Source organism: Diabrotica undecimpunctata, chromosome 8 (genome assembly GCF_040954645.1).
Source record: "Diabrotica undecimpunctata isolate CICGRU chromosome 8, icDiaUnde3, whole genome shotgun sequence".
Lineage (NCBI taxonomy): Eukaryota > Metazoa > Arthropoda > Insecta > Coleoptera > Chrysomelidae > Diabrotica > Diabrotica undecimpunctata.
Window position 1 is genome coordinate 12,176,491 of NC_092810.1, and position 17,242 is coordinate 12,193,732.

Below are 17,242 nucleotides of genomic sequence, written 5' to 3' on the forward strand. Positions count from 1 at the left end.
GGTACATGATAAAAAACTGCAATGACAAAAATTAATGAGTTAGAATGAATAATTTGTATTATTAATTTTAAGTATGAAACCAATAATTGATACTTGACAAAATATTTCTAATTACTGAAGTTTGGCTATCTCTTAAAGCTCTAATTCTAGTTATTTATAATATTATATTTTATATCTATCATCAAATATCATTCAATAATATACGAGTACAGCAAACACAATACGCTATGATAAAATGATTACGTAAGTTGAGCTTCGATCACTCGAATTTTATTTCGAGCTTTAAAAAAGCATGACAGCCACTAATGTATTTTTGAATTGAATTACTCCACAATATGGTTTAGTACCAAAAAACGGGGTTTTTCTTGTATATATCTAGTAATGACATCAAATTTTGTGATATCAGTTAGTGTCTTTTGACGTGAATAATTTGTTTACTTACGACTTAGGAGTTCGTTGTTCCCACTAGGTTAAACAATGGTGATAATAGAACTTCTTCTTCTTCTTATGGTGCCGTGCACCTATAGTGCGTTGGCGAATTATCTTAAGGTCAGACGTCTGTCTTTTGCGGCATGCAAAAGTTCGCCAGTGTTAGTTACGCCTGTCCAGTTCTTTATATTTCGCAGCCACGACATTTGTTTGCGACCTACTCCTCTCTTGCCCTCAATCTTTCCTTGGATAATTAGTTGAGGGACTGCGTATTTTTCCCCTCTCAGGATGTGGCCCAGATATCCAATCTTTCGTGCCTTGATCAAGCTGAGCAATTCTCTCTCAGTATTTGCTCTTCTTAGGACTTCCTCGTTTCTCACCCTATCTGTCCATCGTATGCGGAACATTCTTCGCAAGGTCCACATTTTGAAGGCTTTTAACTTGTTAATGGAAGAAATTTTCTACCTCCATGTCTCCATGCCGCATAACAATATGGACCATACATAGCACTTAACCATTCTGTAACGGAGATTGAAGGAAATATTGCGGTTACAAAGTAGCGGTTTAAATTTAAGAAAAGCTTGTCTTGCTTGTTCGGTACGGCAATTTATTTCTTGTTGAGGATCCCATTGGTCATTCACCATCATTCCCAAGTATTTGAATGTTTTCACTTGCTCGATTGGAGCATTATCTACGTGCAGTTGTACTCTGAAAAATGCGCCCTTTCTTATTGTCATACATTTTGTTTTTCCAGCATTTATCTTCAGGCCATATGTTTTTCCTGTGGTGTTTATTTTATTTAGTATCAACTGCATATCATGTTCGTTATCTGTGATTATTGCGGTGTCGTCAGCGTAACGAATGTTATTTATCGGGTACCCGTTGACCTTTATACCACAATCAGTGCCTTCAAGTGCCTCTGCAAAAACATTCTCCACGTAGAGGTTGAACAGCATAGGAGACAAAATACACCCCTGTCGCACCCCTCGTAAAATTTCGAATTCCTGTGTTTGTTGATTTGTTCAGCCTCACACGTGCCTTTTGATTCCAATAGAGATTCTGGATAACTCTTATATCTTTCTCATCAATATCAGCATTGTGTAGCATTTTTATTATTTCATCGTGTTTTACGGTGTCAAAAGCTTTTTCGTAGTCGAGGAATGTGATGACTATATCTTTTCGTTGGTCCATACAGTTTTGTACCAGGGTATTCAAGCAGAATGATGCTTCGCGCGTCCCGAGTCCCTTCTTGAAACCAAATTGTGTCTCGCTGCTCAGCTCTTCTAGTTTTCTGAACATTCTTGTGTGAAGTATGCGAAGAAATATTTTAAGTAAATGACTCATCAAGCTAATCAGTCTGTGGTCCTTGCACCTTGTCGCTCTTTGTGATTTAGGGATCATTATGAAGGTTGAACAAAGCCAATCCGTTGGAATGTGGCCGGTGTCATATATGGCATTGAAGATTGTTACCAGAGTGTCGATGTTGTCATCATCCAACAGTTTTAGGGCTTCCGTAGTAATGCCATCCGGTCCAGGGGCCTTGCCCAGTTTTGCTATTTTTATAGCGTACTCCACCTCGGCGCGAATAATCGGAGGACCGTACAAAGTTTCTGTAGATAGGTTAGTAGTTGGCAGATTCGGTCTGTGTTCTGCAAAGAGGGACGAAGCATAATCTGTCCAGATTTTGGCTAGTTCTTCGATAGGCCGATAATATAACTATGTAAATACAAAATTATTAATAATTAAATCGTTCTCAAAATGATTGGTGAGTTTAAAATCTACACATTCAATATAAAACACTTTTATCACTTTCATTGCCGATCACGCCCCTAGGCGTGAGTGACAACTATATACCGAGAAAAAGCCATGAAACTAACGATAAAAAATCAGGAACCAAGAGGAAGAAAAATCAACATCAGGCGGTGCAACAGCGGGATGTCAAGAAAGAAGACTATGATATCTTAAGTTTGCTTTAAGTGTGCAATGTAAATATTATTAAGGCAATAAACGTTTTTATTTTTTATTTTTTTATTTATACGCAGTTGAACTGTTGATATTTTGACAGCACGTACTTAACACTTTCGCTGCTGATTTCTATGATAGATGAGTTGCCGGGTGCGGCAATTTTTTTCTAAAAATTTTAATATTTTGGGCTTTATAATTGCTTTAGTACTAAACTGATGCCCATATATAGAGAGTTTAGTTGTTTTTTATCAATGTCACGCATGCGTGTCGGGCGCACCTAGGTATAAATTTTTTGCCATGTGCTGACTGACACGTATGCGTGTCAATATATTTTTTACTACTTTAAAAGTTTATTGAAGACAATTTTAAGAACACTAAGTAAAAATAATTAAAAACAAAACAAAAAGTAATAAAAACTTAAACACTAGATGAACAATAAAAAAAACTTCAAATTCATAACATACATAAAGACGTAATTTGTTTATATGTATAACACAAACTGTTACACTATTGATGGTAATCGTTAAAACATTCGACGCATAATCCGAGCTCTTCTGTACATTGTTGGCAGTGGTAAAGCGTCATTTTACGGATTTTCTTGCCAGAACACACTCTACATCGCTTTCTTACTGTATTTGATGGTTCCAGTGTAAATCAATAGTTCAACAAATTTTAATATTTCTTCTCGTGAAACTGGCTCCCACTTTGTAATTCTTGATTTTTCTCGTATATGTTTAGAAAGGAATATCTCTTCTGCAAACAAGTTGGTTTGGCTAACGAATAAATCCAAAATGTCGTTATCAAATATCATTTTAAAATAATCGATTGGGTCATTGCCACCTGGTTGAACCAAAAGTTCATTTGTTTTCGAAAACATAAAATTTTTCATATTCATAGGAATATTTGTCCAGTCAGGAAATGAGTGTTCTAACACAGTTTCGTTTTCGTTGGGAACGTCATCTTCGATTTGAATCAGCATTTCATTTACTGTAACAATAAAAAAAATTAATAATATTTTTATCACATAAAATATAAAAACTTACTCTCTCTATCATCGTCTGAATACTCCTCGGATTCAGAAGAAACGCCCCTGAAATCAGAATCAGTGTCACTGCCAATAGAATGATTACTGAATAAGTCCCCTCCGCCAGTAGATTCATACAACAAAGCTAACATCTCACTTTCACTTAGATTATTAGGATTTTTCACCAGTACTTTACGTTTTTTACATTTTGAAGGTCCCGGTATAGAGTCGTGTCTGTAACGCGTGTCTGACTTTTCCGCGCTAATTTGTATCCCCTACTCTAGCATGTCCGAATGCCGAATTCCGCGAATGCCGTCTCATTGGAAAATTCTGAAAACGGCAAACATATTTTAAATACTTTGTGCCTTAGTAACACGCTAACAAGATGTGAACTATCTGCTGCATACGCTGTATTTAAAATGCTCTGTTAAATTTATCTGGTCCGATGTCACGCAAGTATGTCGTCAGCACCTGGCAAAATAACTTAAAGTCACGCATGCGTGACACCAGCAGTGAAAGTGTTAAGCCTCTGCTTTGCTTATATTTTTGTGGGTTAGGCGATTTTTTTGCTACAGTGCTGTAATGCGTGTCAATATAAATGACTGGGTTGCTGGTCCGTCTAAGCCTAAAAGGGCGAAATTGTCAAGACAGTCTCTGACCGAAACAGAATTACTTTATTAAAAGTGAAACTGGAAAAAAAAACCATGAAGTGGAGATATCCAGGAGTGGCTAGTGTACCTGTTGAATACAAAGCACGTGGTGTTCGTGTGTATTAAGATATAAAAAAATGCTTATTAAAAGTTTAAAATTTTTATTTTAAAGAAGATCTTTGCGGAATTGAATCATTCCATCATCAGTTTAATAAAAAGTTGTTAAAAACATTGTATGGCCACAGAAAAACATTGGAAGGGCATCAGTATTAAAAAACAATCCTCATGGTATTTACAAAGGTCAATGCAATAGACTGTTAACTTCGTTAATTAATAAAACTGAAAATGGGGGCATCTTACATGACCCCCTGGAGCTGGTGAGGTTTTATCGACTTACATTACCTCTGATCTGTGCTGGAGTCTAGGGCTAACTAATTACTTTATTACTTAGAAAACGGTTGTTCTTCTGATGATTACATAGACGATTACGATCATGATAATGATTTTTTTGGAGGCAGTGAAAGTGATGAATCAGAGATTGATGAGCAAGTGAGATTGGCAAGTTTTACACACAGAGAAACAGCTAATCTACTAGAGAGTACTTTTGGACAGGCGACAGTTAATTGGCAGAATACTTTTGATTCGATAAAACTTGTTCCGTTTATCAATCGAGAAAAAATGCTTATTCCTGTTCCTGGTACCGAGCTAATTGATTACTTTTGACATTTGTTGACGGACAAGTTCATTGACCACATAGTGTCTGAAAAAAAAAATGAATATGCCCTATAAATTTCTCTGGGTCCTAAAATAAAACAAAAATCGAGAATACCGGAGTGGAAAGAGGTGATAAATGAAGATTTTTTAGTTTTCATTGGTCTTGTTTTACATATGTGAACAATTACTAGACTCAACCGTGTGGTGGATTACTAAAAACAAGACGATTTGTTCAATTTGGCGGCATTTTCGAAAAATATGAGTAAAAGTAGATTTTTACTGATATAAATATGTCTTCACTTCGCAAGAAACCCAAAGGTAAATGAAGACAAGTCTGTTGATAGGCTTGACAAAGTTCGTCCCCTAATTAAGGTTTTCAATGAAAGGATGAAGGAAATTTATTATCCTGTTTGTGAACTAAGTCGGGACAAATCGATGATTCTATGGCGAGGAAGGTTAGTATTCCGCCAATATATCAAAAATAAAAGGCACAAGTTTGGCATAAAGTTATATATGTTTACAACTCCCGATGGATGTATTTTACTATTTCTTGTGAATACCGGCATGATGGGTACAACGGGGAATAGGGACACACTGATAAGGTTGTGATAAAGTTATTGAGTGGAAAACTAAATGTGGGCATAACATTCATTATAAATGGACAACTTCTACAACAGTTATGGACTTGCTTAAACATTACTCGATAACGGAACTTATTGTCTCGATACTCTGCATATTGGCAGAAAAAATCCTCCCAGAGACGTAACATACTGCAAGCTCAAGGTGATAGATACTATCGCAAAATGTGCAAATGGAATAATTATAGGGAAATGGAGAGATATGTTTGCTATATTTCATCACAATATGACAATAAAATGGTTGAAGTGACAGATCGAAGGGGCTGAACTAAAATGAAACTTCAGTCAATAGTACAATATAATAATTTTATATTGAGGATAGATAAAGAAGACCAAATATGGTCTTATTGTCCATGTGAGCGAAAAACAATCTGGTAGCCAGTGAAAATTTTTATTTATATAATACAGCTAATGCTTATAAATTTACATAAGCTTTACAACAAGTATTCATGAAATAGTATATCACTCTACAATTTTTGGCTTTCTGTAATAAGAAATTTACTGAAAGATCCCCTTTCCGTTCCTTATCAGGGTTGTCCAAAGGAAGTGGTGAACATGATTGACATTAGGTGAAAAAACAGAATTTAGTGCAAGAATTCCTCGCCAACAGTGCAAGTGATGCTATGAGAAAAGTCGGCGTAAGGATACTACGTAAATTTGCAAAAAATGTCCTGGAGAACCCGGTTATTGTTTGGATTGTACACACATAACTAAAGCTCGGATTATAGGCAAATTGCCTTTTTTGCCTATATTGCCTTTTATAATTGTTTTTTGCACTTTTTGCCTTTTTTCGTAAATTCCGCCTATTTGTGCCTTTTTTAAAACTTCATGGTACTACCCATGATATTATTCTATTACTAAACTATTCTGTAATAAAATTTTGGGTCAATAATAAAATATCAATGGTTTGTTTATATAACAGATTTCTAGGAAAATGTACCTGATCGAGACTTGAGGGTTAACTATTTGGAAATCCCTAAGCTTTATTAGTTTATTATAAGTTGTACAGTCGGTTACTGTATCAGAGTTTAGTCACAAATTGCTATATCCTAGTTTAGTTTTGTTGCGTATACTGAAAAGCAAAGAACACGTTTTAAAACATTTTAGACATTTGTGTGAAAAGATGACATCTAAATTGAGGCTATGGATCGGACCTTATTCGGAACTTTCTCTAGAAGGAGATGGAGCATTTTGTAAACCATGCGGCAAATCGGTAAGTTTTATTTTTTATCGTCTCACAACATAACTAAATCCTAAAGCGGTTTTATAATTCTAATTATTTTTTTTTTAAATTCTCAGATTTTAAGTAGAAAAAAGTACTTTATTGACCAGCATAGTGAAACCCCACTTCATAAACGTAATTTGAAAAAATTAAATTCCTCTAAGTTAGCCCAAATATCTCTGCGGGATAGTTTAAGCAGTTCAAAAAAAAAGGAGGAAGACGCATTTAAATTTGATTTATGCCAGATGATGATTGCATCCAACATTCCTCTATATAAAGTTAATAACCCTAGTTTTAAATGCTTTTTCGAAAAATATCTTTACCGAACGAGAGTACATTGAGAAAACATACTGTGGAAAAATGTTATGTGGAATGTATTTCAAAAATTAAGCTTGAGTTAGAGGGCAATGTTTTGTATATTATCGTGGATGAAACGACAGATGTATGCGGCAGGTATATAGCTAATTTAATGATTGGAATTTTGAACGAAAACTTTGCGAGAAAACCTTATTTAGTTGCCGTTAAAGAATTGGAAAAAACAAACAATTTAACAATAAGTCGATTTATACAAGATAAATTAACAAACCCCTTTTTACCATACGCTATACCAGTGAATAAAATAGTTTTAATGCTTTCAGATGCTGCGGCATATATGTTAAAAGCTGCTGTTAATTTAAAGATTTTTTATCCTAATTTAAATCATTGCACTTGTGTAGCCCACGGGGTAAATAGAATTGCTGAAGAAATAAGAAATCTGTTTCCGTTGGTAAATAATTTTATAAATTTTATGAAAAAAGTATTTGTAAAGGCTCCGTTGAGGGTGCAAATATATAAAGAAAGACTTCCCGGTGTCCCTTTGCCACCTAAACCAGTAATTACAAGGTAGGGAACCTGGCTCGAAGCGTTTTTTTTTACTTTGAACACTGCAATGAAATAGAATTAGTTATGTCAGAATTTGATGATGATATTACCGAAGCCATTCGAGAAGCAAAAAAAATATTAAAAAATCTCAAATTGAAACAGGAACTCGCTTATATCAATGACAATTATAAATTAATAGTTACCACAATTACCTTATTAGAAAAACAAGAGATAAATTTATGTGAGTTATTAGAATTAATAGATAATTTAAAGACGAAAATTAAATCGGCACCTGGAAGTAACGGTCAATTAATTTTAAATAAAATGAAATATGTTTTCGACAAGAATGAAGGTTTTTCGTTTTTATCTAATGTTGCTAAAGTTTTGAATGGGACATTTTCCGAGGAATTTCAAATTATGCCAGATTTATTATCCGCTCTGAAATATGCTCCAACTACATCTTCTGTCGATGTCGAACGTTCGTTTTCAATGTACAAATTAATTTTAAGTGATCGAAGACATGGTTTTAAGACCGAAAATATTGAAAAACATTTAGTTGTTTCTATTAATGATAAAATTTTAAGTGGTTACAATGTTTAATTATTAATTTACAGTTATTTAGTTACTAGTTTATTTATACTAATGTTATGATTATGATGTGTAAATATACCTGCCTTAAGTTATTATTACGTTAATTCACTTTGTACAATAAATAATAAGTTATATTCCTTTATTGCCTATATTTTGCCTAAATGTTAATATTCCTGCCTTTTTTAATAAAAATCTTTGCCTATATAGGCGCCTTTTTCTTCAATTTTTGTTGCCTATAAATCCGAGCTTTACACATAACACACTATTAAATTTTAAAATGTTTCTATTCGAGTACGTTTACTTAATAATCTAGCTTTACTTTGTATTTTGTGTTTATTTTGTAATGTATCTGTAATACATTATATATCACAATACCCCTGTGTTTTTTCATAGCACGCCTAAAGGCGTGATCCGGCACCTAAGTACGTTTTCTGTGGTGAGTGCCGATCACACCTTCGGGCGTAACGTTAGAAAAAAATCAAAAATTGCTTAACACACTATTTTTTAATGTAATACTGACAGGAAAAAGAAAAACAAACCCTTGTGGTTTTCACTATACGGCTCAGACGTCTGAAATATACGCTTGGCAATGAATTGTTAATGCGAATCATTGTTTACTCCCATAGAATTTAATACGTAATAATATTTTAAATATTTTTTATTCTAAATATTTAAATAAAATAGAAGTTTTTTATACAATTATACAAAAATGTAACATGAGCATCTACGGAAATATGTTTTTTTGAAATATGAAAAAGGTTAAACGTCTCTGGGGATATTATATCCACGTGTTTCCTTTTAAAACCGCGGAAACCATTTTATTACTGAAATGACAGTATATTTTTGATATTAAATCTGTTACAAATTTCGAAATTTAATTTTAAATCCAAGGCTTATAATTTATAACTTTATAATGAGATTTGAAATAATTTGATATAGGTAGGTATATATTTTTAATTAACAAATATTGATTGGGATTATTTCATTTACTGATACAATTTTATTTACTTGTATAGTCCAATAACGTAAACCATAGATGTAGTAACAAAAAACCAGATATGTATATGATAAATGAAACCGGTTTTTTAGAGTTTAATGCGCATTTCCGCTGTGGAAACAAATAAGGGGGCAAAATGTAAACATTGTTTGAAATTTCACTTGTTTCCCGTGATATTTACACGAAATTTTGTGAGTGGTTTTTTTAAAGTTTAAACTAATATAATCTTCTGGTCAAAAAATAATCATTTTGTACCTATACGAGTGTATTTTGAAATCATAATTAGATAAGACGTTTTTGTAATACATATTGGTTAGTTTTTGTATTTGTGATTTAGAATAATTTTGGACAACTGGTCCGATCATATACTGCATTAGAAAAAACGTCAAAAAACTGTCAAAGTGTTTAGACGCATTTCAAAGTTTCTCTTAAAAATTTAAATATTTAAACGATTATTTCTTCAGTTCTGAACATGTAAATAGTGAATTATATTAAAATCAAAATCATGTTCGAGTCTAATCTAAAATAGCTCGCAAAGAAGTTAATTTTATAGTGGTTTAATAACTTAAGAAAAGTAATTAAGTATAAAAGTGAAAGTGATTTGTATACTGAATATTGGAATCGTGAGTAGATAAAATATACATTTTTCATCTATTTGGATTTATATATTTAAGTAAACAACTGCAATCAGTTATAAGTATTATCCAATTTACATGAACTGGTATCACAACGAATGTTGTAAAACAGCACCGGTTTTAGTCGGATTTTAAAATTCATTTAAAAATGTCATCTTCCAATCAGCTACCACAAAATGCATCATACTCAAAAGCAGTTAGTCAACCACGTAGTATATTAATCCCAAGCAGAGATCAAGCTATTTTGTTTAACACTCTAGAGAATTGTACAATTAATGACTATCTTGAAGGATTAAGTCAGCATTTAGAACCGAAAAATATAATTTTCGCATCCCGTATATCAAACGGTAGAATATGCATATATCTATCATCCAAAAACCTAGAAGATAAATTCATAGCAGAAACAAAGAAAATAATAGTAAATGGAAATATACTAAAAGCGAGAAGATTAATAACTCCATCAGTCCACTTAATTTTGTCCAATGTATGTTCAAGCATACCTTCTAACATAATAATGGACGAATTAATAAAACTAGGTTTAAATCCTCTCTCAGACATATCATATCTACGGATAGGAGCAACCAATCCTGCCTTTAGTCATATTCTAAGCTTCCGAAGACAAATTTTCGTTTCACCATTTCCAGACAATTTTGTACTACCTGAATCTTTTATTATCGAGTTGGAACAAACATCATACCGCATATTTATAGCCCAAAACGAAAATTGTTTCAAATGCAAATTAACTGGACACCAGGCAGCTAATTGTCCAAATATTTTACCTTCTAACCATCCTCACAATGATAGTGCAATGCAAACAGAAATAAGACAAAATTCATCAATAAATCATACTCAATAAGATAATCTACAAAATACTCCCGCAATCTCAAATACCACTCCCTCCACACTTACTACGTCTTCTCAAACCACATTACAAAGAGTAGCAATCCCAAATTTATCAATAAACCAAACCCAACAGTGCTCACTACAAAATACATCTATACATTTGACCACTTCTTCAGTTAACACTACAATCGCAACACCTACATCGTCTGAGTCATCCTCTAATACCCAAAAACATAAATCAACCTTATCCGAAACAAGTCAACACTTACCTCCAAATAAAAATACACATTTGAACTCTTACGAACCCCAAGTAACTTCGAACAAAGCAACCGGAAAAAGAACCCTAGAAGATGCAATCACGCCACCCTCCGAAGAAAACTTTGAAAAACCCAAGCTTTAATTAAAGAAAAAAACCAAAACTGATGACAAAAACTTAAGAAATGATATACCAAATCTCCAAACATTATTGGAACCAGTTAGAGAATATGTAGAAAGGGAAAAGCAATTGTTAAGCTTCGATCAAGTAGTGGATCTATTCGAAAATATGCAAGAATCAAAAGACATAATCAGCGTAACAAAATTGTACTCAGAAGACTCTTATGTACTTATAAAGTTTCTAACGGAATTACATTCATACTACATCGACAAAAGAATGAAAACCATAAGCACCAAATTAATACGAAAACTTGGCAAACACATAGGTTTACTCTCTACAGTGAAAACTTCATTATCGGAAGAAGATTCCGACTCATCGGTAAATAATTCCTCTAAAGAATAATAATATCACTGTTGACTTCATGTCTGTTCCATCACAAGTCTTAGTAAAAAACATGAATATTAAAAAACACAATAAGTTATCTTAAAGACTCAGAACTGTATCAATTATTGTAATTTTTTCTACCTTTACCTGTATTATATTTTTTAGGTTGCTAATAACCCTTGTGGTTGCAGCGTAAATAAATAAAAAAAAATATACTGCATTAAGTTGTACTAGAAAAAATTTTTCTTTAACATTGAGGAAAGGACGAACAATAGGAAAATAAATTAAACCAAATAATTTTGTGATACTAAACTATTAAATAATTTATTAAAAAAGAAAAAAAATTATTAAAGTCAGACGATTTTACAATTAATCAAAATGATATATGCGCTAATCTGTATAATTAAAATTACAATTTAAATAAAATTCCTATACAAATTATCAATAAATGTTTGGTGAATTTAAATAAAATGTCTCTTTTCCGTGTTTTCTTTTTTTTAATTAAATCAAGACAAAAAATTTTCTTTCGAAGAAATAGTACTTATTTAAATTTTTTTATATCTGAATTTAAAGATTATAATTATTGTGAAATGAAATCACTGAGTAAAATATTAAAAATCCAAATTAATTATGATTTAGTTATGATCGTGGTTGAAAGTCTTTGTTGATTATATGTCAAACTAACCTTTTATTTCCAAGAATTTTCTACTGGTTCCTATTCTTCTCACGACTGTGATCTGCCCACCTTTTGCTCATATTTCTAGTTGCTCCACACACGCCTGCTATTTCCTCTGCTTGTCAACGTCTCTCGCACACACTATCGCCGCAACAGTTTCTCCAAGAGCTTCTGGACCAAACTCGTATCTCACAGGAACCCAATTTCTTTCTAGTCGACATATTTTCATTTAATCGACTAGTACCTAATACACTATACACCTGTTTATTAATTACAAGATATACTTTTGTTGTCCACTGCTACCAATCCTTGCGGCTCGCTCCACAGACACAAAACACCTTCCACAATTATTATTTGACAATAACTCTGCTAACTTTCATTGCAGGATATAAAAAAAAACAACTTGCTTCTTCCGATGATCATACTAATCTTCCTTTTCCCAAACAAAACATGGCTTTTCTCCCTTCAATCACTTCTCAGATCACCAATCAGACACACACATCCTACATACTGTCGTACAGCCGTAGCGTCATCCAGGTTCTCTGAGGTCTCCTGACATTTTACGACTGCCGCTCTTGAAGAGGATCTTAAATTCTTTGGTTCCATCCTCGTGTTCGTGGAGTTAAACGGGATTCCGGCTTCTACGTATGAGAAGTTTAGTTGGGACTCTGTAGTAGGTGAGGGCACACCGTCAATCAGAATACTTTAACCGTTCGACCTTTCTTACTTTCTTACAATGACTTAAATGTATATGATAGTATTCTTTTGCGTGGTATATGCCTCGAGTTCCACAGAGATGCCGGCCTTCTCACCTCGTGTAGCCGCGTGTCGACTCTTCCTACTGCCCGCCGTTTCGTGTCACTACCTTTCGTAAACAGTATTTCTGATAGTCACTATTTGCATAAGGTTTCTGGTGACGAAGCGTTATCGCAGCTCGACCCTGATCGAAAAAGTAATTACAAGTCCCCCTCGGGGCTTTTATTCGCTCTTTACCATTACAGGTCCCGAAAAACACTTTGGTCAGTTCGACACCATTTAAAATAGTTCTAAGACCAATGTCTTTTCTATTTCAAAATCCGTGTCTTACTGGCAAAGACCGTTTGTAGTCAATCTTGTGATATCAGGTTATTGGATTAATAATAAAACTATAATAAAGGTTATAAAAATTATTATTCTTAAAAATAAAAGTTAAAACTCCAAACTCACTAATGAGTAATATAATTTACAGAATAAATTGCAGTCAATGTCCAAGTTGTTATATTGGTCAAAGTCAACAGTGGCTTAAACAACGTGTCACTCAACACAAAAGTAAATGTAACATACGAAAAAACTCTTGTGCCTTAGTGGACCACCACTTGAAGACAGGACATAACTTTGACTTTAATGATATAAAAATCTTGGAACAAATAATTATAAAAATCGACTTTTTCTTAAATGGTACACGATAATAAAACTCCTGAATCTATCAATTATAAGACAGACACCGACCATTTAAGTAATATCTACTACAACATACTAAACAATATATGAGACGATAGATCTTAACATTTAAAAACAAACTCAGTAATCCTCTAGTGACTCTACCTATAATTTATTTCTATTTCTAAATATCAGTAATTACTATTTAAATGGGAATAAGCCACAATTAAGTATATGGAAAATTAAATCAAAATATGATATATTACTGATTTTATAAATAAACTGTAAAGAAATAATATAATTATAAATTTTGCTTAGGTTTTGAATTTCTGATCTTTTGTTTAAATTATTATCACTTCTGCTAGTACAAACCATTTCTAAAAAAGTTCTTTTGAATTTATTAGTTTCACTTCACAAAATTTTAAGGTTATCAAAATCCATAATATGCTCTTTGCCAATTACATGCTTTGCTAAAGCACAAGATGGTTTTTTTATTATTCTACAATCACTTTTGTGGGAAATAATGCGATTTGATAGATTTCTTCCAATCTCACCAACATACTCAGCTTCACACTGAGTACAACTAATGCTGTATACTACATTTGTTTTATCTAATTTGTCTATAGGATACTTAGTTTTGGAACATAAAGATGAAATAGTTTTGATGTTCTTTGTTGCTATTTTTATATTGCCAATAACCTTTAGTGTTTGTATTAATTTAGGTGTTAATGATGATATAAAAGGTAGTGATATAATATATACATATATATATATATATATATATATATATATATATATATATATATATATATATATATATATTGATTTAGAGTATCAGCAATCGGTCAGTGATATAACTGACCGATTGCTGATACTCTAAATCAATATTTAAAACAGTACGGTCGAAAAAATAATTTGAAAAATATATATATATATATATATATATATATATATATATATATATATATATATATATATTAATGTGATATTAAAAGTCAGAGGTGCGCCAAGCAATTAATTAGCTAATTAATTAATTAATTAAACTTATTTAAATGATGCAATTATGATTTTATCACACTATTTAATTCTCTTATCTCAGGGTTATATTCGTGCTTCAATATTTATGCTTTACATATGATAGGTAAGGTCTAAGGAATACCGGAATAATAAACATATTTGATACAAAATTATATATTGAAATAAAATTCACACTCAAATATCTTCAACAAAAAATGTCTCATATAATGATTATCAAAATTTTGTTCTACGTACGTGAACATTCAAAAATTAATGATATACTATATAAATTAAAATTTCAAATCAAAATTGTTGTTCTATATCTCCTTAGAAATATTTCTATCTTTTCTGAAGCAATTAAAACAAAAACTTTGTTGATAAAGAAAAACTGACGAATGGTAAAAAAAAACTATCTCTCTGATGATGAGTTGTCCAAATCCCCTGTTCCTTGTAGCCTACACTATCTATTCTTAGCAGTTCCCTAGGTAATCAGCAATCTTACAACAAATTATTGGGAGCCTCTCGTGTTTAATGATCTCTTTCAGATGCACGTATCGTTCAAAAAGATGTTAGCCTCTTCTCCTCTCGATAAACTTAATCTCTCGTTCCAAAATAAACAGCGATACGTAGAATACAAGTAGAAAAAGTTTACTTACAAATTTGTACCAGATCAGCTACCGTCGGACACAATTACTTCACCAACTCACAACTTATTCTTTATCACTTACTACCCTTGGATACCACCTCGAAAACCAACCATTCACTTTAAGAAACTGGAACTAACTGACTCTCTCATCTCCTCTATCCATTCATTCAACCTCTCATTATACACACCCATCACCACTTTCCAAATTCTCGGCCAATCAGAAATTTGCATACCACTCCCACATAAAATCAAAAATACCTACAAACTTTCCTAATTCATATTATTTCTACAAGGACACTTAATTTCTACTGGGTATTTACATTTCCGAACAATCATTTATTTATTAACTATTTTTATTGTCCTTTTCATGGCGCAAATCCGGCTTACGGAACACTTTATGGCTTATGGGGAAAAACCATCGTTAACTTCTATTCATTGTACCCGCACTATTCACTTGTTATATTTATACAAAAGATTATTTATGACTAAGATTACCTTTGGTTAATTCCAGGCAGCTCGGAGTATTTTTTATTTTCTATAACCTCTGAAATATTGATATCATCGTACATTTAATATTTTTACCCTTCAATTTTGAATACCACAACAATATATAAATCTTCTCCGATTTTTAAATTTACACACTTTTATTAGATATATTCGTAATATCTACTTTTAAGCATAATAAACGGAAATTTTAGGATACTTCACAATGGAATCGAATTACGTATTACCATTTCATTTTAAAACAGAAGTAGACCGGAATCTAAAGTTAATTACATTTTAATTACACACTAGCTGCATTTGAAAAAAAGTTTGTCATGCAAATGAAGCGTCTCAAAGCTCTCGGAAATGGGAAACGTAGCAGGAATCTGGTTCAGTTTGCTCGACATAAAAGCCATTAGAAAAAAATTCAAATTAAATTATTTTTTAATTGGTCGGCGTTTCTAATAACGAGTTCATTATAATATAATTAGGGATTTTTAATTCTTAATTCTATTAAATCTTGCTTGTTTTGCTCCTTTTTGATTTGTTAAAATATACATTTTGTTTTTTGTTAAATTTTAATTATAGATTTTCTCTAGTTGTTGTTGACTTTTCCTTTCATTATTCGATTTATTATGGCATAAAGGATATTTTTTTTTACAAATAAAAGGCAGATATCGAGCACTGTTCTTTTGTTAAATCTTGTCCAAGTACTTTCGCTCTCAGAGTATCTTCAGGGGCATACCAATCAGCAACCCAAAAATGTTTTTGATTATATTGATATACTATTTGATTAGCATATACCCACAAATGACAGGTTTTATCGTCATTCAAGAATTAAAGTCGGTTCGCTATATTTACGCGGGTTTCGGATTAAAAATTTTATTGTAAGTACCCAGTTTTAATTACCTGCTCTTTGTGGAAATATCAACTGGTCAAATGAAATGAAAAATAATCCATAACTTTTTTTAATTAAATAATAATGGAAAATCTTTTATATAATTGACAGTATAATAAGGAGAATTACTTCATTAATGGAGTCTAATGTGGCTAATATAAACCTAATAATAATTTTATATTACACTTCACACAGAAAATATGGTCTATGTATATTTGTTCCATGGAGAGAATTTCTAATGAAAAATAAAAAAATTTAACTTGCCAACAAAAATGAAAATCAGTCATTATCATCAAAAATATCATAATCGTCACCATCATCACTGTCATCACCATTAATTGTTATTATGATTGGACTTATTTCGTTTATTTTATTTTCACGAGTCCACCAATCTTCTATTAGTTTCTCGCACTTGAATATACAGTTGCACCAACTTCTGGAGTTACAATTAAAAGTGCCTTTCGCCAAGTTTCCCGAACTGCGTCGTCGCTATAACCGTTAGGCCCAATATGGTTGTCATAATATTGTTTTGCTATTCCCCATATATATTCGATGGGATTAAACTGGCAATGATACGGTGGCAGACGTAAAACTTGATGACCGTAACTTTCAATAATCTGATCCACAACAAAGGTTTTTGGTTTTGCGTGGATATTTGCCAAGCGTAATAATTCTGATTTTAAAATATGTTGTGTAAATGGTATATGTTCCTTTGTCAACCATTCTTTAATTTTATTAACAGTCCAAGAATTCGTTGGACTTATGTTTAATACT

At 32.2% G+C, this 17,242-nt stretch overlaps 1 protein-coding gene across 1 annotated transcript in view; it reads right to left on the reverse strand.

Annotated features, from left to right (window-relative positions):
- Nucleotides 1–17,242, reverse strand: part of LOC140447193 (uncharacterized) — a 219,733-nt gene that overhangs the window by 58,322 nt on the left and 144,169 nt on the right. The window lies entirely within an intron of this gene.